Source organism: Marmota monax, unplaced genomic scaffold, assembly GCF_021218885.2.
Source record: "Marmota monax isolate L192 unplaced genomic scaffold, Marmota_monax_Labrador192_F-V1.1 WCK01_AAM20220418_F8-fsc00009, whole genome shotgun sequence".
Taxonomy (NCBI): Eukaryota; Metazoa; Chordata; class Mammalia; order Rodentia; family Sciuridae; genus Marmota; species Marmota monax.
The window spans coordinates 4391835-4415245 of record NW_026694710.1 but is presented as its reverse complement, the minus strand read 5'-3'; positions in this window follow the sequence as shown (position 1 = coordinate 4415245).

The following is a 23411-nucleotide window of genomic DNA, read 5'->3' as shown; positions in this document are numbered from 1 at the left end:
ATCATTTTAGAGGGGAGCAATGAGATGTGTATGTACTTGACCAGTTTCAGCTCCTTTACTGATGTTCTCATCTAGGCAGAGGATATCAGTGAACAATAGAATTATTAGAAAAAAAGGAGTAGTAATAACAAGCACTCGTATGTCTTTATTATGTGCTTAGCACCATTTTAACACCAGAGATGGGTGCTCTAATTATCTTCATTTTGCAGCCAGGGAATTGAGGCATGGGGGCAGCTAATGAGGGACAGAGCTGAGATTTAAACCAAGGCAATCTTGCTATATAATTAGCACAGATGAGAGAGAATATAAATTAACTACTTCAATATGGGAGTGAGGAAACATTGCCGAAAATTAAGGTTTCTTACCAATATGTATTTGTGAACATATTCCTTATTCAGTGTTGATTTGAGTATCATAAACCAACCTCACTAATTCCTTAGGCATCTCTTGTGTTCACTTTTGTCAGTTTCCCCAAATACACAGTCCTCTTCATTTTCCCTTCCCAATTGTGGGCTCTAGACCATCTCATTTTCCCTCTCTTCTATGTGTGCAAGCTATAGCTGTGTGTGTGTATGTGTGTGTGTGTGTGTGTGTGTGTGAGAGAGAGAGAGAGAGAGAGAGAGAGAGAGAGAGAGAGAGAGAGAGAGAGAGAGACAGCTCTCTTTCAGATATGCTTCCCTTTGGAAAGTTTGAAAAATGATGGTTTAATGCAATCTTTTTTTTTTTTTCTGATTCTAGGTCTGGGGTATATTTGGGGATTTTAGGGTTTAGACTGCTGCCAAGAAGGCTGCTACTGTTATCATACCGAACAGATGCTGCCAGCTCTTAAGCTCCAGATATTTCTGTAGAAGCTCTTCTAACTCTTTTTTAAGAGTTTGCTCAGAAAAGCAAAAGGTAGGATCAGGCTATTGCAAAGATGCCTGTGGTATTTTATCCTGCAAGGTGACAGGTTTGCTTAAGATGAAACTTTGCAGAGTCATAAGCCAGTTCAGAAGGAATCCTTAATTGTTTCTTTCTAAACTTTGTTTACACCAACTTTTAATTCATTTTGCTTAAATGGAATTTTATTGAGGCTGTCAGGAGCCTACTGCATGCTGGGAGTTGTGCAAACCAAAAACATTATCCCAGACTAAGTAACAGCTGGAAAGAAACTATGGGACCTCCCACACATCCCCCGCTGAGATATAGACAATGGGTGAGTTACTTGACAGAGTAACAGCACAAGCTGCCAAGTAGGTCCTGTTTTAAAAGTCAAGTTTGAAACTTCCAGAATTTAAATAAGCAGGCTTTGTAGAACTATCCAGAGTGAAAAAAAGAAAGAAAGAAAGAAAAATTTAAGAATAATTCTTTGCTAGATGAAACCTACCATATTTAAAAAAATATTGTGTCAAATTTTATATCGTCATGATATATTCAGTTCAGAAGTATTTATGTTGACTTGAATATTCTGGTATCCTGTAGACCTAATAATATCTGTTCCATATAGCACAGATAACCTATTGCTAAGTATCTGATAAATAATATAGGACTAAGATGTGTTGCCAAAATAATTTTAATTGTCTTTTCCAAATAATATATTACTGATAAATTAAGCATACAGGCCTCCAAGAATCTATACCATTCCTAGATGTAAAAACTGAGATTTTTAAATGACTCAATATAATATTTCTAAATTAAAGTGATCAATTTTATTTAAAATAGAATATAGTTTCAAAAATTAAAAAAAAAATTGTGGCCAATAATTTACAGTATCTTTTTCATTTTAATCTTTACTACAAGATCACAATTATCAAATTGGTTTTATTCCACCTGAGGTATTTAAAGTCTCAGGTATTGATTTCCTGAAAGAAAATTCTCATTATCATCACTAATACTGCTCAAATCCCCATAATACTTTAAGGGCCACAAATAAAACAGAGAATGTGAAAGAACCTAATCATCTAAGCCAATCTTGCAAAGTAGAAATGAAAAAGGTACTAATTCATATTTGTTGTTGTTTAATATTATTTCCTTCGCTCCTGAAACTCCACTTAGTAGGTGTACTATCACTCAAGTATATTAATCTAGTATTTGTAACATGGTAGGTGTACTATCACTTAAGTATATTAATCTAGTATTTGTATTTGTAAACATATTGCTTATCCTGTGTTGACATGGTCAGCAATTAAGTTTGCCTAGAATCACTCTTAAAGATAGAGTGAAAACATTTTTCAGGGTCATTGAAAGATTGAAAATCAGAATCTGCTTATTTATGTAACTAGGATATAGGTAATCGTGCAGCTAAAATGAAGAACATGATATTTGAAGAGCACAAACTATACAGGAAATTTTTTCATGATTTATGTTTTATAGCACAAGATTACAGGAATAACTTTATTATTTTTTTTTTCTACTGCATGTCAATAGTGAAATCTGGCTATAAATTCCTAAGGGATTTGAATCATGGTCTACCCAGTTGTTTGCTGTTTACACATGTACTGAAGAGGAAAGATGCTTTATCATTTAGGTATAATTTGGGGAGTATTTACTTTTAAAGATATAGTTAACAGTATTTCAAGATAATGCTTTGTGGCAGCAGGTCTCATTATATAAATTCCTATTCTGGTGAAATAGATAATTCAAAAAGATGAAACATGTCGATCCTTTGAAAGTTATGTGATTTTACCCTTTTGCCCACACAGACGAGAAAGACTCCCTGGGAGAAGCTTTGAGATACGAGAATATAACTTAATATATGAAAGCAGAAGGATATTTGAAGTAGACATTCTATCTTTGATTCAGACAGCAGGAGTCTAGAGTGGCAAAATTTCTGCTATGGCAAGAACAGCACTGAGCTGTACTTATCTGTGTATTCAGGAAAGTCAGTATTTCTATGAGAAGTCCATACAAGCTAAAACTTGAAACAAATGTGAAATTAGAGCAGAAATAATCCTGATAAATAAACCCTTTAAACTCCTTGTGTTCTTGTTGTCTTTAAAGGGTAAGTACTTTTGCAAAAGTGTGTTCTGAGTAAACTACTGAAGTCTGAACTTGTTAGAATTAGCAACGTAGGGAGTGACAGCACTGAAGTCAAACGTTTTACTTTTCACATCACCATGAGCTCAGATTTTAATATTTGTAAAGGCTTTTTTTAGTGAAAGACTCTATGAAAACATCTTTGACAGCACAGCTCACAGCTGGTTCCAAGGGATGTAAGTGCTTAAAAGTAGCCAGCTTTTCCTGTCCCTAATTAACAAACTTATTAATCGCTCTGAGAGGCTTGTAGATATTGGTTTGATTGGGATTTTAAGGATAAGCATTTTGCCCTTGAAAGATAACACAGATGAGCTTGGAAACAAAAGAACTAAATATCAGTCACATCTCAGTAAAAGGCTTTTTGGTTTTCTCTAGAGTTCCTCTCCCATAGATCCATCTGCCTGTTCCACCGCCTTATATCCATTCCTTTGTCCCCACACATATTTTGAAATTAAAATGAAACTTGTCCTTTTCCTCAAAGTATGCATCTGTTTTCTTCTGTCTTCCTTACTTAATAGAAATTATAACCATCCAACAGACACTCAAACCTGTACCCTAAAGCCCATCCATGATCTCTTATTATTTCTGAAATTCCATTCCCTCCATAAACATGTCTTCCAAACTTCCTCTGCAGTCCATGTATTTCCTTCTATTTCTACAGCTGCTTATAAGTCCAGGGCACTATGATTTGCAGTATGCATTAACCATTCTATACCCAGCTTCCTGGTGTCACACATGCATCCAGATACAACTTTAGGAAGAGCTAATGTGATGTTTTAAATATAGATCAGAACTGTACAAACACCTGTTAAATGAGTTTCATACATTTTCTTTGAAGTTAGATGTATGCAGACTTTATGAAGACAGAGCTTGTATCCCACTGCACAGAGAGTAATTATCGTGAAGCTTTGCATTCAGCAGGCCTTCTAGAATTGCTTTTTTCAGAGAAGAGCAACATGATGCTTGTTGTGGTGAATGTCTATAATCCCAGAGAATCAAGAGTTTGAGGCAAGAGGATTCCAAGTTTGATGCCAGTGACCCTCACTTAGTGAGCCCTGTCTCAAAATAACATAAATGGCTATGGATGTAGCTCTATGTTAGAGCATCCCCGGGTTAAATTCACAGTAATGGAAAATTAACAAATAAATAAATGATCAACACTACTATTTTGGCATAACACCACCATACATAGTTAATTCCGTTTACCAGAGGTACTTCGTACTTCTTCTCTAATATTCCATTGTACAATCCCCTGTGTTTTCTGTTAGTAATTCATACTTTATACTACTATGGGAAAAAAAGTGTGTTTTCAGTTTGGCTACAAACTTAATTCAAAAGGGGAAATTGTTTTATTATATATAGAATATTATCTCTGAAAATGCATGTCATAGCCTTTAAAATTTATTTATACTTGTTTATTTAATAATCTCAAATACAGATTCCATTTCTGGACAATAAGAAACATTAAAGAACCATTTCCCTCTTTCTGGAAAGGCTTGCTCCCATGCCTCATGCTGTAAGGAACCTCTAGGGATGAACCAGAGTTAAAAATGCTCTCTTCTGGGCTAGGATTGTATCTCAGTGGTAGAGCACTTGTCTTGCATCTGTGAGGCACTGGGTTCGATCCTCAGCACCACATAAAAATAAGTAAAATAAAGGTATTGTGTCCATCTACAACTAAAACAGAAAGAAAGTATTAGATAAAAAAGAATGCACTCTTCCATGGGGAGGTTCTTTATGGCACCGCCTGCTAGCACAGTCATCAGTTTGTCACGGCTTTTCTAATGAAATCACATTTCAGACACCTTTACTAGGTGTTAAGAATTAAATATGGTTTTTAAAATTTCCAAAGGAAACTTTAAGTGAAACCAGAACCCCCATGAGCTACACACACGTGCTTCTTATTTTTATCTTTATGAGAAAGAAATCATCCAGATTTAGAAAAATGAATATTTCATCAAATCTTTGCTGCCTGGTTTCACATTTTATAACATTCATTTAGATATATTTATTGTCAATATCTTTCATTAGCTTAATCTCAATTTCAAAATAAGATAACAAATAACTATTTATCTTGTTTACTATTAATATAATTGGAATTTTTAATATTAAAGAAGACCCTTAATTTGTGACTCTAGAGAAGCAGAAAATCTTTGCAGGTTTTATAGGGACTGCCTTTTCACAGAGTTTCTTCTATCCCACCTTCAATGCACAAGAATCAAATTCCTTCTCAGGTGTTACCTCATCAAGAAAGTCTTCTTTGACCACCCATTCTCAATGACAGATTCCACTCTTTTGTTCTGTCTCTTTAGTTTTTATTTGTTTCCTTCTTTCTATTAATCATATCAGATATCTATTATGTAACATCCACTGGGCTGGGTACTTCCTCTTTCACATTAACTACTGTATTTCAAGGGCACAGTAAATAGATAAATATTTCTGAAATGAAAAGATGCTGTAGGATATACTAAGACCACTTATATGAGTTGCACCTACCACACTCAACAATCTCCACCTACCTGACCATCCACATGTTATGTTGAATCCATTGCATCCAAATTTTTGTTATGGCTTAAATTATAACTACAATGAAACAAAACTGTCTAGTTCTCTACATTTTATTTTGTTTTTGCCAGTTCCATTGTACAACTTTTTGACAGGCATTGATAATGTAATAAATACAAAAATGTATTTAGAAATGTGTTGAGCATGTTAAAAACTACAATATATTTACCCAACTTGATTAAATTTGAGTTAAATTATATAATTTTATGTTTTTCATCAATCAAAAAATGATATAGTACACAAAATGAGTCAACTCATTAATAAATCATTTTAATTTTTCTCATGCAATCTAATGAGTAGTTATCAATAATCCAATAACCTATATTTTATAATAAAAATAACCTTTTTCCCATAATATAAATGGGAAAACAAAAGATGGGGAGAAAAGGGATCTTATTCAGACTAGCTATGATACTTTAAGAAATAAGTAAAGCAATATCAGAAAAAAAATAAGAGAACTAAGAGAGCTTATCATGACAAGCAATATATTTAGCAATAATACTACTATCAAAATGATGATTTGTTTGAAGATTTTCCTCTTTCCAGTCTATATGCTAATAGGGAGTTGGGCCAAGGTTTAAACCAACCCGTACTTAGGTTGGTTTCCTTTTTCCTTCCTATCCCTTGATTCTAAACAAAGGTTATATCCATCTTATTCACCATTGTATTCCCAGGGCCTATTGAAATTCCCTGACAAAATATTCTTTCCTCAAAAATATTTTTTTGAATGCATCCATGGATAAATTAATTAATTATAATTGTAAATTCCTTAAACATTCCAGTCTTAACCCCTGGACTCATTCACATCAATTTATACTTAAAATATTAAGAAAATCACATAATTTACTTGGTGCTCAATAATTTTTTTATGCATAAAAAAGAAAATATTACTTATTTGAAAAAAGTTATTGACAAAATAATATGGGAATGGTAATATGACTAGTGTTATGTTTAATAACAATAACAGATATTTATTATGATTTCTTATGCATTTTGTTGAACACCTATGGTGACTATATTGTTAATTTTTTTTATCATGAAAGTTCTTATTAATATCACATTTTTTTCTCCATTGTTTTTATTTTGGAGAAAACAGTGAATCACAAAGACTTTATGGAAGATTCCCAATGTCACAAAACATCATTCTGTCACAGAGCCAGGGCTTGAATCCACAAATAGGATTCCATGACTATCTTTTGCAACTATGCTCCCCCATCTCTATCTAGTTATTATATTCAGGTTTTCTTTCTGTGATTGTTTAAATAGAATACGAAATTATGATTTCACAGTGAAAACAAAATGTTTGCATTTTTGCTTAAGTTTTATGGATGAGAGGACTAAATTATATATGAATAATCACAACAAGTGGTGTGTAAAATGTTTCCATGTTCACAGAAGTCATTATTTTTCTACTTTTTCCCTGAAAGTTATATCCAGAAGTCTACTAAATATCTTATCTAAATATTTAAGCATTTGCAACATGAGCATATTAACATTAATTTTTCTAACAAAGGGTATTTTCTACTTTAAGTCATCTTTAGTCAAAAGCAATTTTAATACAAAATTGAATAATAATACTTTTTTCTAAGTAATTTGAACAATTCTGCATATTGACATTTCATACATGAAACAGTTTTACAGTTTTTGTTTATTTCCTAAGATAAATATATAATTGAGCTACAAATGCCAAGAGACTTTACATTGATTCTGATATGTTGTATTCAAAAGTTTCTATTTTTGTAGCATACATACTTATCTAACACCTAATGTAGTAATTTGGATTATAAAGAAATTGCTTGTGTGTATATTTAAAGGTATGCACACACATATATATGTTTATATATAATTCAGAGACTTCTACATAAAATGTAATATATCTTTATTAAATAATATTATTTTAAACTACCATATTGTTTTTGTTAGTTCATTTTAGTTCACTGTAAATTTGAACACTTTTTTATGACTAAGCACATAAGAAGCAGGATTAGAGATAGGAATATTAAATCACATTCTGAAATCACAAGGCCAATTAATAAACACAGAGATAACACCTCACAGATTCTATGCTTCCAAGCTGTTGTCTGACTTGTTCATCCAACTTGTTTCTTTTGCCTCTTAAATATGTATAGATAAGTCCCCTAATATGACAGTAAGTTCTGTTTTGATAGATCATATGAACTAAACTCACCACATGAAAAAAAAATCCAACAATGTGCATGATAAATTCTTCTCATTCTCTGTGCACCTGTTCTGTCTCATTATATCTAGAATTTTGGGATTATTCCAAAGTATCCTATAAAGACTTTTATAAGCAAGACAAGTAGAAGAAATTCTTCAAACACAGAGTGAGTTGATATTAGAAGCTTTGCTAAGTGAATAGTAGGAGGGAAGTAGAAATGGCAGGCAGATGGTGAGGCAAGCATCATTTGGAGGTTTGAAGGTTCATAGGATAAAGCATCATGCTGCCAGTCCTGAAAAGCATAGAAATCATGAACAGTCTCAATTCTGGGAGATCAATTCTCAGTCCAGCTAGTAGATTTTTCCTTTATTCATATTTGGAAAATATTTAAACAATATGATTTTTCATATTTGAAGACATCTATAAGGTAATTATTTTATTTTTCACTATTGTGTATCTATAAATAAATATGATATAGCTTTACTGTTGCTTGCATTTGAAATTGTTTCTGTTCTCTAATTACTGATCCTTGTCTACATGTGACTTTGTCTGGAACTGTCATGATTGATATAGACCAACCAGATCTAATATCTCCTCTATAATATTAAATCATGAAGGAGAATAAGACTTTGTGTGAGGTAACCCTAACTAAACCCTTCCACTTACATGGTACCAAAGAATTTTGTATAGTTAACTGCTTCCATTTGCTTTTGAAATATGCAAATTACCTTTTTCATATGTTCTGTTTCTTTAGTTGATGCAAGACTTTGATTTACATCATCCAAATTATTCCATATTTTAATAATTTTAAAAATTTAAATGGTTACTATTTCTTTAGAGATATTCTGGGTGGATCAAGGTAGAGAAAATGCACATGTAGAATTCAAGTATATTATTATTGATCTATATCATTCTTTGGAAGACTATAAACACAAAATTAAGACAAAACTATGGCACACTGTTATGTAAGTAATGCACCAGGTGTTCCCTAAGCTACATTGTACAGTAGGAAGAACCACCATTCTCCTCACCTTCTTTCCTTCTTTCCATCCTTTTTTAACCTTTTTCCTTCCTTCCATTCTTCCTTCCTTCAGAGCATTATGGATCTATTTTTAAGGTAATATATATCCAAAAATATTGGGCCTAAATTTTAGGAAATTAATTTTGTATTAATATATAATGGGGCTGACCTGTAAATTAAAGTTATTGTATTATTGTAAGGTCATATTATTACAATATTGGTTACAAAAACAGTTTGAGAATATATTTGGCTTAATTCTTTTCATAATCTCCTGTTATGTTCTCTTCTGTTTATTAGAATACTGCTTGTCATACTAACACACTATTGAAAATACAACTCTGAGAGTTGATTTTTGGCACAAAAAATAATATACAGATATTCCTCATCTTACCAAAGTTTATATCCTAAAAATGTTATATTTAAAATATAAACACTTGAATACATTTAACACATCTCATCTCTCAAACATAGCTTACAACTCAACACATTATTAGAGTGTTTTTTTTTTTTAACCTTCCTGATTACATGGAAGGCAGAAAGCTCTGTCACCTTGACACTGCCCAACATTGAAAGAGAGGAACATACCACATGTGATTGTCAGGAAAAGACCCAAATTCAAAGTAAGATTTCTTCTACATGCATATTGCTTGCAAATTATTGTAAAGTCAAAAAAAAAATGAAGTCAAATCACCATCAGTTAGGGACCTTTTATAGTTAATGAGGGTAAATAAAATATTAGTAACTAATATTAGTTGATTATGTGCTTTGTCTAGATGCTACTTGAAATAAATAAAAAATAATATTGCTTTAAATACTAAAACCAAAGTGTAAAAGGGAAAAAAAAATGAAAGCAGAAACAATAATTTTGATGTTAATAAAAGAAAATGTAGTAGAAGGTTCAATTTATCTTATTCAGAATTTTTATGAGATTATGTTTTCATTTGCCCTTACCCTTCCTATTAAGTACTGCACATTTCTTTCCTCCTAACTAAACTCTATGAATTGAAAATAACTTCTGCACTTTAACTGATAGGAAAATGCTACCTTAGAATATTTAAACAGCTCTCTTTGAAAATTGGCTCCCTTTGTTTAATGTCAGCATTTTGTGAAGCTGCTCAGTTCCAACAGTGACAGGAATTTCAGGAAGAAAATAGCCTCAGAGAAATAACAAGCTGTTGAATTCACACTCAACAAGCCTAGGTCTGAGTCTGTTTCCTTAGTTAAAATTAGGAAAAAACTTCCTATGATATTTTCAAATATTGTATATGCAAAGAATCAAAGATCTGATTCAGATTATTTCTTCATAGGGTTCTACTGCTCAGTGGTTATGAGGAAGAAGATAATGAGCCCTTTGTTCTCTCAAGGTAAATTAATTAAGTGTGTGGGCTTGCATCAGAAGGTCCTGAGATCAGCCTGGTGTGATGGTGTAATCCTGTAATCTCAGGAGGCTGAGGAAGGATAATCACAGGTTCAAGGTCAGCCTCAGAAACATTTGAGTCCCTTCTCCCAATTAAAATAAATAAATAAATAAATTGTAGCAAGTGTGCAGGCCACTGTCTGTTCAGTACATAGCCACACCTGATGTCATTTGCCACTGTTAACCCTGCCAGGCCCACACAGTCACTGACACAATTGGGGAAAGTTAACAGTTTCTCTGCAAGGTTAATGATTTTGCAAAAGTCTTCTGATTATTCAAGATTACCCTTTGTTTAGAAATTCTGGGACAAGGCACAGATTAAGCATTTAGACTCATGGGCCATGATGGACAATCTGGAACTGTACATTTTCCTTGCTTAACTGCAGTCATTGTTTCTTGCCAAGATTTATATAATGGTAGATCCTCCCCAAATGAGAAATGTCTTTGTCTGCAGAAGAATCAAAATGCCTTATACTTCTAGAATATACTCATTCAATTAAAAAACATTCAATGTCCTTAATATTAATTTAAAAAAAAATACTCAGCCTCCATAAATATTTCAGGACTTGATAAAACAGTCAAGGACAAAGTAAACACCCAAACACCCTAACCATCAGATTATTTGTATACGGGGCAAGTTATGCTATTACATAAAACAAGCTGATAAATATATACTTATTCCAGTAGTAATAAGGGCTTTGTATTGTATCTATCAAGATAAAGATGAAGAGATTGGCAAAAGAACTATTTTTACATTACATAACATAGCTGTAGGATACATTTTGGTCGAGCAAAAGTTGAATGAAAGCATCTATGTAGATGGAAACACTTGGAGAGAAACTGACTTTTGAATAAACCAATACTTCAGATTTGGGTAGGTTAAAATTGAGTTAACTACATATTATTAAATAATAATAAATAGATGTATAGAAGTTGATTAGGTAGCTCATTTTCCTTAATCATTTTATTATGTACCACTATATAGATATATTCATATTTAGATATCTCCTATAACATAAGTAATATCTCAACTGTACAGATTTACTAAGACAGATATGGCATCTTAAGGTGTCCTTATTCTTAAAGAAACAATGACATATACTCCTTTTAGCTGTTTCTGTGTTTATACTACTTGACATCTTAGTCATTAGCGAAATAGAGGTAAACTTGATTTTACATTCTAAACCAATGCCTCCTTCTGAGTTAATATGCAAGACAATCAACCTAACAGAGACCACAGAAGCTAATGTTTGTGGTGTCTGAATGGAAGTCAAACAATGTTTGGCTTAATTTGGTGTGCCATTAACACTGTGTTCTTGCATATTAAGCATTTTTTGTTTCTATTTGTTCCCCCACAGGTGAAATATTTACTCGACCTCACTGAGTATAAGGAAGGAAATATTTATTTTTCGCATTTGTTGACAAGCATTTGTTTTTTCCTGAAGGATTTCAGTCAACTTGAGGAAAATTTCATAGCACATAAGTAAAGACACCACCAATGCATGAAAAAGGGTTCTCCCACTGCCTGGCACAGACTGCAAACAATTCTTAGTTTCATCCCCTGCTTGCCCTTCTAAATTCACTACTTTTTGTGTGTCCTGGTCTTCATTTGGAGAGATTTTTAATTTACAATAAACCCATATCTTTGGCTGCCACCACTCAGAGAACCCATCACATTTGACTCTTCAGAATGGTGGTCTCTTCTGGAAATGCTGTTTCTCGTCATGCAATTGAAGCTTAGCACCTTTCCACAACCACTCTCCATGGCTCTTAGAATCCCAGTCCAGATGGGAGGTGTGAGTTCTTTTTTCTCTGAAAGATTAGTTGTTCTTTTGTTTTGTTTTGTTTTTATCAGTAAATCTTATTTTAGCCTTTAACTGAATCTTTACTCTTTTATTTCTTCATATATCAAATTACAACTTTATAACAAGAGAGGAAAATTATTTAACCTGGAATCATGATTTTTTTGTATATAAATCTAAATGGAATAAGAAGGAAATGTATTCCGAAATTTTTATGTTTTTTTTTTCCCCGTTTCCCCATATGTCCTTAAATACGTCTCTCAAGACAACCTGTGGGAATTTTCTCAGACTGTTTTCCTGTTATTGACATTTTGTTCTGTTAAAAACCACAAGAAGGAAATTGCATAGTAATGGAGGGAGACCCTCATTGTTATACAAAATTACATATAAGAGGTTGTGAGGGGAATGGGAAAATAAACAAGGAGAGATATGAATTACAGTGGATGGGGTAGAGAGAGAAGATGGGAGGGGAGGGAGGGGGGATGGTAGAGGATAGGAAAGGTAGCAGAATACAACAGTTACTAATAGGGCATTATGTAAAAATGTGGATGTGTAACTGATGTGATTCTGCAATCTGTATTTGGGGTAAAATTGGGAGTTCATAACCAACTTGAATCTAATGTATGAAATATGATATGTCAAGAGCTTTATAATGTTTTGAACAACCAATAAAAAAAATTAAAAAAAAAAAAAACCACAAGAAGGAAAGGAAGCATTCAGGCCCATATACATGTAAGCTGTAAAAATACCAACACAGTCTGTAATTCTCTGGTACAATGATTATAATCAAAAATTCTGTGAAGGATTAGTAGCTATCATTGTAAAATAAAATCTGTGTAGCTTAGGAACTCACCAAAGAAATATCACTTTGGTTAGAAAATTACCACTGAATCAACAGCTCATTTCCTAACTAGGACTAGGATATTGTACAGAACTCCACACATACTTATTATTTTGTAAATCAGTCTCATTCCCTCCTTTGACCTGTGGTGCTCAATTTATCCCTTTTTTCTCACATTTTTACATGATAAAGACTCAAGTCAGAGGTGGAGAGCATCCTATTCAAATATTTTTAAAAATAAATTGAGTAAATCCTGTGGGTCCAGAAATAATTTCTGAGCTAGCACCTAAAATTGATAATATTTTATGGGATGCATGTGAATTTATTGTAGAAAAAGTTTGTCTTCTGCTGATTTCCCAAATGGAGCAGGAAGTTAAACTAAACCTAGGACATTATTTTCACATTAATTCTGCATTGTAAGAACTTGGGAATTCTCACCTTGAATCAGACTCATGTAAATTAAGGGATGAGTGTTCTTTATATAATTGAGTTGTTCATTCAGCAAATATTTCTTGGCACTTGCAAAGATCCAGTATCTATTTTCAGCAATGCAAAAAAAGTAATGAACAAAATTGAGAGTAGAGCTTAAATCCAACGCTGATATTGAAAATTAAATACCATATTATATTGGGGACTGGGGTTATAGCTCAGTGGTAAAGTGCTTGCCTCATACATGTGAGGCACTGAGTTAAATCCTTAGCACCACATAAAAACAAATAAATAAAGAGATAAAAAATTAAATAAATATCATATTATTTTCATAGACTTATGATTGTCATTCATACATAGACACACATACATATCTACAGACATATAACTCTATATCCTTAAATGAGATAATACACATACAGTTATACACATAGATAACTATATGTCATTATATGAAATAATTAAATAATAACTCAGGAAATAATAGTTATTACCATGATGATAATAAGCTTAATGTAAGAAGCTCTATAAATACACTTTGCATTTCTAAAGTATTGCATTGTCTTCTTTCAAACTTGCATCACTAAAGTATTAGTAGAGTTTGTCCTTATAATCAATATAAAATTATATTCTGAACTTGTATCAATACACAATATTCATATCAAGGTTGATTTCATGAACACCTTATATTTCATTATTGAACATGTCATTGATATTTGTAGTTGATAAACACATTAAGTTAATATTGTAAAATAAATACTTTTAAGTTCTCATTTAACATGCCTGAGTTGTTATGTCACAAAATGGTATATATGCATGTAATGTATATACTCCACTCTTCCATACCTATGCTCATGGTACTTGTCTTTATACAATGCTGTTTTTTATCTTTTAAAATGTTTTCCTTATATTTAAAATTAATTTCAGAATTCTCTTCCATAAAATAGGTGCTGAGTTTTGCTTCTTACAGCTCAGTCTCTGCAAAATGTATTGAGCTTTGAGCAATTTAATTCATAATGAATTTTGTTATCCCAGTTACACATATAAGACATAGAAATTCAAATGAATACTTTAATTTCTCCAAAGGATAATAGGTAGTTAAGCCGGGACTGAAACCAAGCCATCCAGCCACAAAGGGATTATATATACTGTTCTGCATGTCTATTTACTATTTAATTTTAATTTGTGATTATCTGTTTCGTGTGATTCTATTACCTAGTAAACTATAAGTTTCTGGAGAATCAAAACTACTCAACATTTGTCCCATTGTTCCTGTCTATTAGCTGACACTATATAAATAATAATTGATAAAGGAATGAAGAGATATATTAATGCTTAAAAAATTTACTGCTTTGCATGACAATACATATTATTTAAGCAGTTTTTCTATTGAAAACCTGTTACTTATGTGAAATTAAAATATACTTCCTCTTAGTGCTCCATTTAATGGTAGGTAAATCCCTTGGTGGCCTTTAGTATACATTTAATTCATTTCTTTTCTCATGTATAAAAGCAGCTCTTATTACAGAGCAAATCTTTCCCTTTCTTTTCACTGACATTCAAATTCACTGACTTCATTGTATACTCCTTGCCATTCTCCTTTATTAAAATTGAATTCAATTCAATATAATTCAAAAGTATTTAATGATCATTAGCTAGTTTTTGTGATGTGCCCAATTGTGAATAGAAGATTCCCAGCACAAGCTGATTTGACATGGAAAAAGCAGTGATATCTCACTCACTCTAAAGACTTTCTTTATTATGACATCTTAGCAGATTTTTTACTCGCATTTTCTTTTTCTCCTCTTTTACTTCTTCCTCTTCCCCTTTTCTATCCTCCTTTTCCTCTTCTTCATTTTTTCCTTTTAAAAACTTTTCTAATTGTTTTCATTTCAGGCTTATATATATGTAGGTGAGCACATGTCTATCCATAAACTTAATTAAAACAAATGTTCTGAATCTTTAACTTGTTCCAGAATTTCCTTTTCTGGACAGTTTCACATGTAGTCCTCAAGTAATTTTTAATATCCCATACTTTACAACTCTAAAAAATGCAGCCATAGATATACATTTCCAACTTAAATCTTTAAGTTCTTTCAGTATCTGGCCCCTGCCTGCATCACCAGGGCTCTCCCTCTCATCCTAACTGCAGGAACCCCCTGCATTTCATTTTACTTTGCTCACATGATTTGGCTTTTTTTTTTCAGAGTGCTTAGGCATGCTCTGTCATTTCTGCCAGAAAAATATTGTATTCTATTCTCTTCTGTCTGCCTCTGCTGTCTTATATTATAAAATTAAGTAGTATTTGGCCTTTAATATTAAATCAATAATGTAAAATAAAGTACATATTCTTGACCAATCACATCTTCCTTATATTTCATGAAATCTTGTCTAAGACTAAATCAGAAACCTTGACATGAGTTTTCATGGTCCTCTGTATAAAAATTTGTATTTCAATAACAAAGGGTACATATTGCATAAAAAATTCCTTGAGATCAGAACTAGGTATGTCTTTTTAAATATTTTTTTCTTCCTTATTAGAATATAAACTCTTTGGGGGCAGGGATAATCATTTATTTCTTCCTTTATGTGGTTTCTCTGAGGGCAGATGAAAGGCCTTGAGTGAAAGAAAAGAATGAAAATGGATTGAAGGAAAAATGAGACACTCTATATTTCAGTGTCTAAAATGTAAGTTGTATTCTGAGACCAGAGAAGTTGGAAAAGAATATGAATGAATATATATATATCTATATGAAAAAAGATAGGATCTTTGAGTAGTCCGCTTCCAGAGCAGGGACCATTGTGACAAAAGGGCAGCTCCTCTGATCCAGCTTGAAGGGGAAAATTCCACTATCAGGAGACATCACTATCTTGGTGAAAAGAAGTTGTCTAAGATGCTGTCCATTGGAAAGTAATCAGACTCAGAGGGGATATGTTGCTACTCACAACCTGCCCATCACCATTTCTCCAATATTTGCCATAGTTGATATCTAATTCATTTCCACCTGGCATGAGATGGTTAGTTATTTTCCTTAAAATGTGTTTATGTGTATGAATCTATAAAGTAATTTTGCAACCAGTAACAGGTGTAATTAGGAAAGAAACATCTTTTGTAGTGTAAAGAGAAGTGTCATCAAAAGGAAAAGGACATTATAACCTCTTTAAGATGAATTGTCAAACATTGAAAAGTGTTTACATTTAGGAAGTAGAAAAAGTAATTAGAAAATATTTTAACTCATCTAAGAATGAATTCTTATCAGCTATTTAAAGCAAGCATTATAGAATCCAACAACTCACAATTTGTGTTGTTTTTTTATTTTATTCATAATAATGACCTCACATTCTCAACATCATATACAATTCACACCTATATTCATCTAAGTAGCCAGAAGTATAATCCCAGACATAATACATATGCATGGTTAGAAGAAATGAACTTAGAATACACACACACACACACACACATACACACACACTTGCTCTGTGAGATAGGTTGTCTTCTTTTTTAGTTTCTTTGAATTGCTATGCTAAAATTATGTTATTCTGAAATAAAATGTAATTTTGTCTGAAATGTAAGAATTCTCTGCTATTTGTCAAGACATATTTTATTAAAGATATATTGTTATTAAAAGATACAAATATTTTTAACTTTCCAGGGATGAAATGGACAGTAAAAAGTAAAATGTGAGCCACAAAACAGTATTGCAGTTCTTTGAAAAAAACTTAGATTTTATGGGAAAATATATATTTATATTTTAAATCATGAAAATTTATATTTACCAAGATTCATCTTTGGTGTGTTTTTCCTACTTTGAATGGTTTAAAAATATAATCCATTTTGAGGGCCTCAATGTACTTCAATATACACATGTTATTAAGCCATGTATTACCTTGAAGCATTTTCTGATCATGGTTGGTCCCCAAGTGACAGCTAATGTTCCTAACTTGGATATCCTTGCTGTCCTCACAAATGTAGCATATCTTAATCATCTTCTTCCTCCCACTCTGAGTTCTCCACTTCGGTTGAAATCCCACTTTTTCTTCAGTCTGTCTTTCAATTACTTTGCCCCCTGACAATTGCTCGGCAACATTTCTTAGGCCTTCAGCAGAGTCGATGATAACCAGTCCCCTGCAGTCTGGATCACAGGAGCTGCCCTTTCACATCACAGTATTCCTGCTCTACAAGATGATTACTCAACAATCAATGATCCAATCCTTTTTTTTCCAGCTTCTCTGGCCTCAGAATACAACTCACGTTTCCTATAGGAGACACTGCAATGCAGAGTGTCTCATTTTTTTCCTTCAACCCATTTTCATTCTTTTCTTTCACTGATGTCCCTCCATCAGAAAACACAGTGATCAAGAAAGAGATTACTCTGTTCTCAAATAGTTTGTATTCTACAAGGAAGACAGATATAAAGGACCTACTTCTAATCCCACAGAGCTTTTCATTCAATTTATGTCTTTTATTATTAAAATATGTGTTTTTATTCTGAAGATCATGATAACTCATGTGAAAGCTTTCTGATTTACTCTTGGACCAGATTTCATCAAGTATAGGGAAGATGTGACTGGTGAAAGACATATGTTTTATTTTTCTTCAGTTAAACCTTCAGTATCAATATTATATTTAAAAACCAAGTAGCGTTTAATTTTATGAATCTCAGACATCAGAGGCAGATAGAAGAGAGCAGGATACACCTATAAGACATAGCATACCTAAACACTCTGATAAAGGCAAGAGCATGTGAGCAATGTAAAACGAAATCCAGAGAGTTCCTGCAGCTAGTATGAGAGGGGAGAACTATGATGATGTAGGCAGGGGCAAAATCCTGCAAGAACTTAATGGTATGTTGGAAATATATATCTATGGCTGTATTTTAAGCATTATAAAGTATGAAATATTAATAATTACATAATAATTACATAAGCAGGATATGTGAAATTGTCCAGAGAAGGTTTTGGATCATTGCCTTAAGAGCAGTGGGTGACTTTGAAATGCTATTAGTTATGTGAGAGATTTGAGTTTTCAGAGGACAACTTGTAATGCAGAAGGCCGGGGCTCTGAGGGAGTCCTGAGTGAATGGGACAGACGGATGGGCAACGGTTTCAATATTATAAATAGGAGATGAAGATGCCCTGTTTTAGGATGCTTACAGAAAAAGGAAAACAATGGATGCAATGGTTTAAATGTTCTGAAACATCCATTGCTTACAAAGATCTTGGAGGTGCATTGTCAGTTTCCACACTTGGGAAGTATATGTGTTAAGTAGGATTAATTATTCTATATAAATATATTTAATTATATATTCTATATGAATATGTAATTATTCACAGTCTTTAAGCATGCTAACATAAAAATTCACTGGCATCTAAATATTATTAAAAAACTTAAATGTAGATTCCACATATAAATGAGATTTTGCAGTATTTGTGCTTCTGTGAAATGGAAGCAGGGGAAATGTTGATCAAGTGATGCAAAGTTTCAATCAGACAGGAGGAATAAGTTTTAGTAAGTAATGATGAATTGCAAAATAGAAAATATTTAGAAAGTAGATTTTTAAATGTTTTATCACAAAATGAGTACATATTTGAGGCAACTGATTTATTAACTAGCCTGATTTACTCACTCTTCATCAAATTGTTATAGTATACCCATACTGTATATATTATTTATTTATAAATTAAAATAAAATTGTTAAAAATGTCCCCATCTCTCCCCCCACATCATAGGTCAGCATCCGTTTATCACAGAGAACATTCGGCGTTTGGTTTTTGAGGACTGGCTTACTTCACTTAGAATGATATTCTCTAACTCCATCCATTTACCTGCAAATACCCTAATTTTATTCTCTTTTTAATGCTAAATAATATTCCATTATGCATATATACCACAGATTCTTTATCCATTCATCTATTGAACCACTTCTAGTTTGCTTCCACAGTTCAGCAATTGTGAATTGTGCCACTATAAATATTAAAGTCACTGCATTACTATAGCATGCTGATTTTAAATCCATTGGGTATACACCTAGGAGTGGGATAGCTGGGTCAAATGGTGGTTTCATTCCAAGTTTTCTAAGGAATCTTCAGACTGCCTTTCAGATTGGTTTCACCAATTTGCATTCCCATCAGCAATGTATGAGTGTGTCTTTTACCCCACAACCTTGACAACAATTATTGTTGTTTGTATTCTTGATAGCTGCCATTCTGAGTGCAGTGAGATAAAATCTTAAGAGTAGTTTTCATTTCAATGAAAGGTATTTTCATTTTTCTACTTACTAGAGATTTTGAAAGTTTAGAAATTCTTGATTTTTATGAAGCTCAACTTAGCCTTAAGTTAAAAAATTAAAAGAGGTGCTTAGGTTGTAACTCAGTGATAGAGCTCTTGCCTAGCACATGTGACACACTGGGTTCAATCCTTAGCACAACATAAAAATAAATAAAATAAAGGTATTGTGCTCATATACAACACACACATTTATATATATATATATATATATATATATATATATATTGATAATGAAGCATTCCACAAGAGATATGTGTTAAAGAACTTGGGTAGTGCCATATGAGATTGGTTTGTTATCAGTTTATGTTTCCTCTGTCTTCTTGCCTTCTTGTGGCCTTCTCTCTATCTCTTCTCATAACTAGGCATCCTAATAGTGTTTTGTTATAACCTAATAGTGTGTACAGTATTGAACAGGACTGGGGTAGAATAGTTTTCATAAACTGGATTATGATTCTTTGTAGCAATCATTTGTAATTCTACCCTATTTTACATCCCAAATAAAAATTTTCAGAAATATTCAGTTCCCAAAATATCAACATCCCCCTTTATATTCCAAGCAAAAAGTTATCTTTTGTCAGAGCTAGAACAATAGCCTCCCAACAACCTACTGCCCCAAGTTAAATCATCCCTTGTAAGATCACAGAAATCATCTCTAACTACAATCATGGTCATGACAATCCTTATTTTCTAAAACCTACTGTTATACCCATTCCCATTGAAAACCCTCAGTATTTCCTTACCACTTTTTGTGGAAAGAATAAGATGTAAACATGGCCCAAAGGAAATTGGAATCATGGTCCACACCTATTTCTCAAGTCTCATCTTTCTGCGTACCCCTTCTCCTTGTTTAGCATCCTCCTTAGCCTTTCAGTATATTGAATGTACCTTGTTCTCTCCTTCTGTATGCTGTTGCCTCTGGCAAGACTGGTCTTTATCTCTCTAATCACAATGTGCTTTAAAGATTTAATTTGTCCTAATATTTCAACTAGTGTCACTTTCTTTTACAAGTATTCCTTTACTCCTAAATAGGTGAAACTCTCTGTTAGAGGATCTTACAACACAGGGTAACTTTTTTCACAATACTTATAACATTTTGTCCTTTTGCTTATTAGATTAATAGCTTATCTGCTTAAAGGAATAAATAGTAATCATTGTTTTTGTTCATAGCTGACTGTCCAGTGCTTTCAAAATAGGATGTCAATAAATATGCACTATATCAATGATGCACTATATCATCTATATCAATGATGTAGATATGAGATTAAATTTTCCATATTACAAAAGATAAACTCATTGACATCCATGTTCAAAGATAACTACTAAAAATGTAGCAAGATTCTCTTCTGTAGAGTTCTGATTTTGTTTATTCCTGTAAACATTGTTTTGTACTTTAATGTGTTAGCTTTGTGTTGCTTTGACCAGTATATCCAATAAAGAAAAAAAAATTAGCCAAGGAAAGTTTATTTTGTCTTACGGTTTCAGAGATTCAGTCCATGATCCACCAATCACAGTGCTCTGGACTCACCATGAGGCAGAACATCATGACAGAAGGATTTTGCAGAGAGAAACACTTCAAGACACAGCAGCCAGGAACCAGAGAGAGCATAAGTATAAGGAGCCATAGAAATATAATTCCCAAGAGCATGTCTCCATGTCCTACCTGCCTAGGTTACCATTTATTAATTCATTCAAATTATTAATCCATCAAATGGATTAATACACAGATGAGGTTACACCTCTCATAATCTAATCATATCAGCTCTGTACATTCCTTCATTATGTCACACCTGAGCTTCCAGGGCAAAATTCATATCCAAAGTACAATACTTGAATTTCTACAAAATGTTTTGTTTACTGAATCCTTAATTTGTTTCAAAGTAAAACAAGCTGGAAGGGAAAAAATGATCATTCTGTTTCTGGCCTATGCAGAGTCACTTACAAATCCATAGTTAATATCTTGCCTACTTTTACACTAGACTGAAAAGTCGTTTCAGGATTTCTTGTGTCTTTCTGGAGTAGCTTACAAACCCTAGAGATATGCATTAGACTCTACTACTCAAGTTATGCAGTTTTTAACTTACTTCCTTACAGAAATAACAAACGAGTTAGTTTTTGTGTTCCTGCAACCAATAGACCTGATGAGAACAGTTTTAAGGAAGAAAATATTATTTGGGGCCTCAGGGATTCAGAGGTCTCAATCCATAGACCGCCAGTTCCATTTTCCAGGGCTCCAGGTCAGGCAGAACATCATGATGGAAGAGTGTGGCAAAGGGAAGTAGCTCACATTATGATCAGTAAGCAGAATGTCTCCACTCACCAGATACAAAATAAATACCCAAAGGCATGCCCCCAGTGACCCACCTCCAGTCACACTCTACCTGCTTTCAGTTACCACTCCGTTCATCCCCACCAGAGTATTAATTCACTGAATGGGTTAAGGCTTTCATAACCAAATCATTTCTCCTTTAAATCTTCTTGCATTGTCTCACACCTGAGCTTTCTCGGGACACCTCACATTCAAATCATAATATAATTTAAAGAGAGTCAATATCTTGTACCAATGATATTTAAGGAAGCTATTGCAATATTTTTTTTTTATTTTTTATCCTTTCATTTGTTTCTTAGCTACACATTCATTCATATATGTTTCAGATAAGAAATGTCTTTATAATAGCTCATGGATTAAGAAATAAAGGAATGATCAGAGAATATATTATTAGATTATGAGAGCTGTAAATTTGTCAGTGGTGTAATCCATTTGATGGACTAAGAATTTCGAAGAACTACTGTATTGAGTAGCAATGGTAGGCAGGTGACTTACAACTAGAGAAAGTAGATCACTGAGGGCATGACTTTAGGGATTATATTTTATCCCTGGATCCCCTCTCTGTCTCTCTCTCTGCTTTTCAGTTGCCATGAGCTGAACAAAGTTCCTTGCTACATCCTTCCACAGTGAAGTTCTGCCTTACCTCAGCCCAGAGGAAATGAGCCTGATGAACATGCACTGAATCCCAGAAAACATGAACCCCAAATAAACTTTCCCCCTGTAAGTTGTTCTTAATAGGTATTTTGGTCACAGTGACAAAAGCTGACTAACACAATATATGCATATTTAGTTATTCAAAGTTTTCAAAAATGTTAAAATTAGTGTTATTTCAGAATAATGGGGTGAAAATATTTTTCCTTTATTTGCCTTTGGCCTAACTAATTTTTCTACAATATATTTATATTTTATGTGAATTTTTAAAATCTTTTCAAAGAGATAATGAAACATGTTTTTCCTGATCCTTCATCCAAATACTTAATCAAGATGCTAAAGGCAGTGGAGATGTATCACCCTTTACATTTCCCAATTTTGCATGTAATTTCAGGTTTAGCAAATGTGAACACATTTTCAAAGTATACTGACATTCCAAAGCTTATTTTAGGATATGATTAGAAAAAGGACAACAGAATGGAAGTAGTATTATTTGACAGTACCCATTGTTCTAAGAATAGCTTCTCTTGGTGGTTACCAAACTATAAGGAGGGACCATTTTTAAACTTGAGTTCAGCCAGAGTCAGGATCCAAAATTTTGCTCGCTTTTCAGCAATTTGGGACTGCATCCCTTTTCTCTGCTATGTACAATATGACTAGGAGCTCTAATTGAAACTGAAATCCCAAAGAAAATGAAATCAGTTTTCCACTTCCAATTTTAACTGAAACATTTTCGAGATTTTAATTTTTTTTAATTTTAATTTTATCCTCCTTTTTACTCCTCCTCCTCTTCTACTTCCTCTCCTCTCCTCCTCATCCTCCTTTTTTAAAAAACCTTCTTTATGCAGCTCTGAATTAATCTCTAGTGTTCTC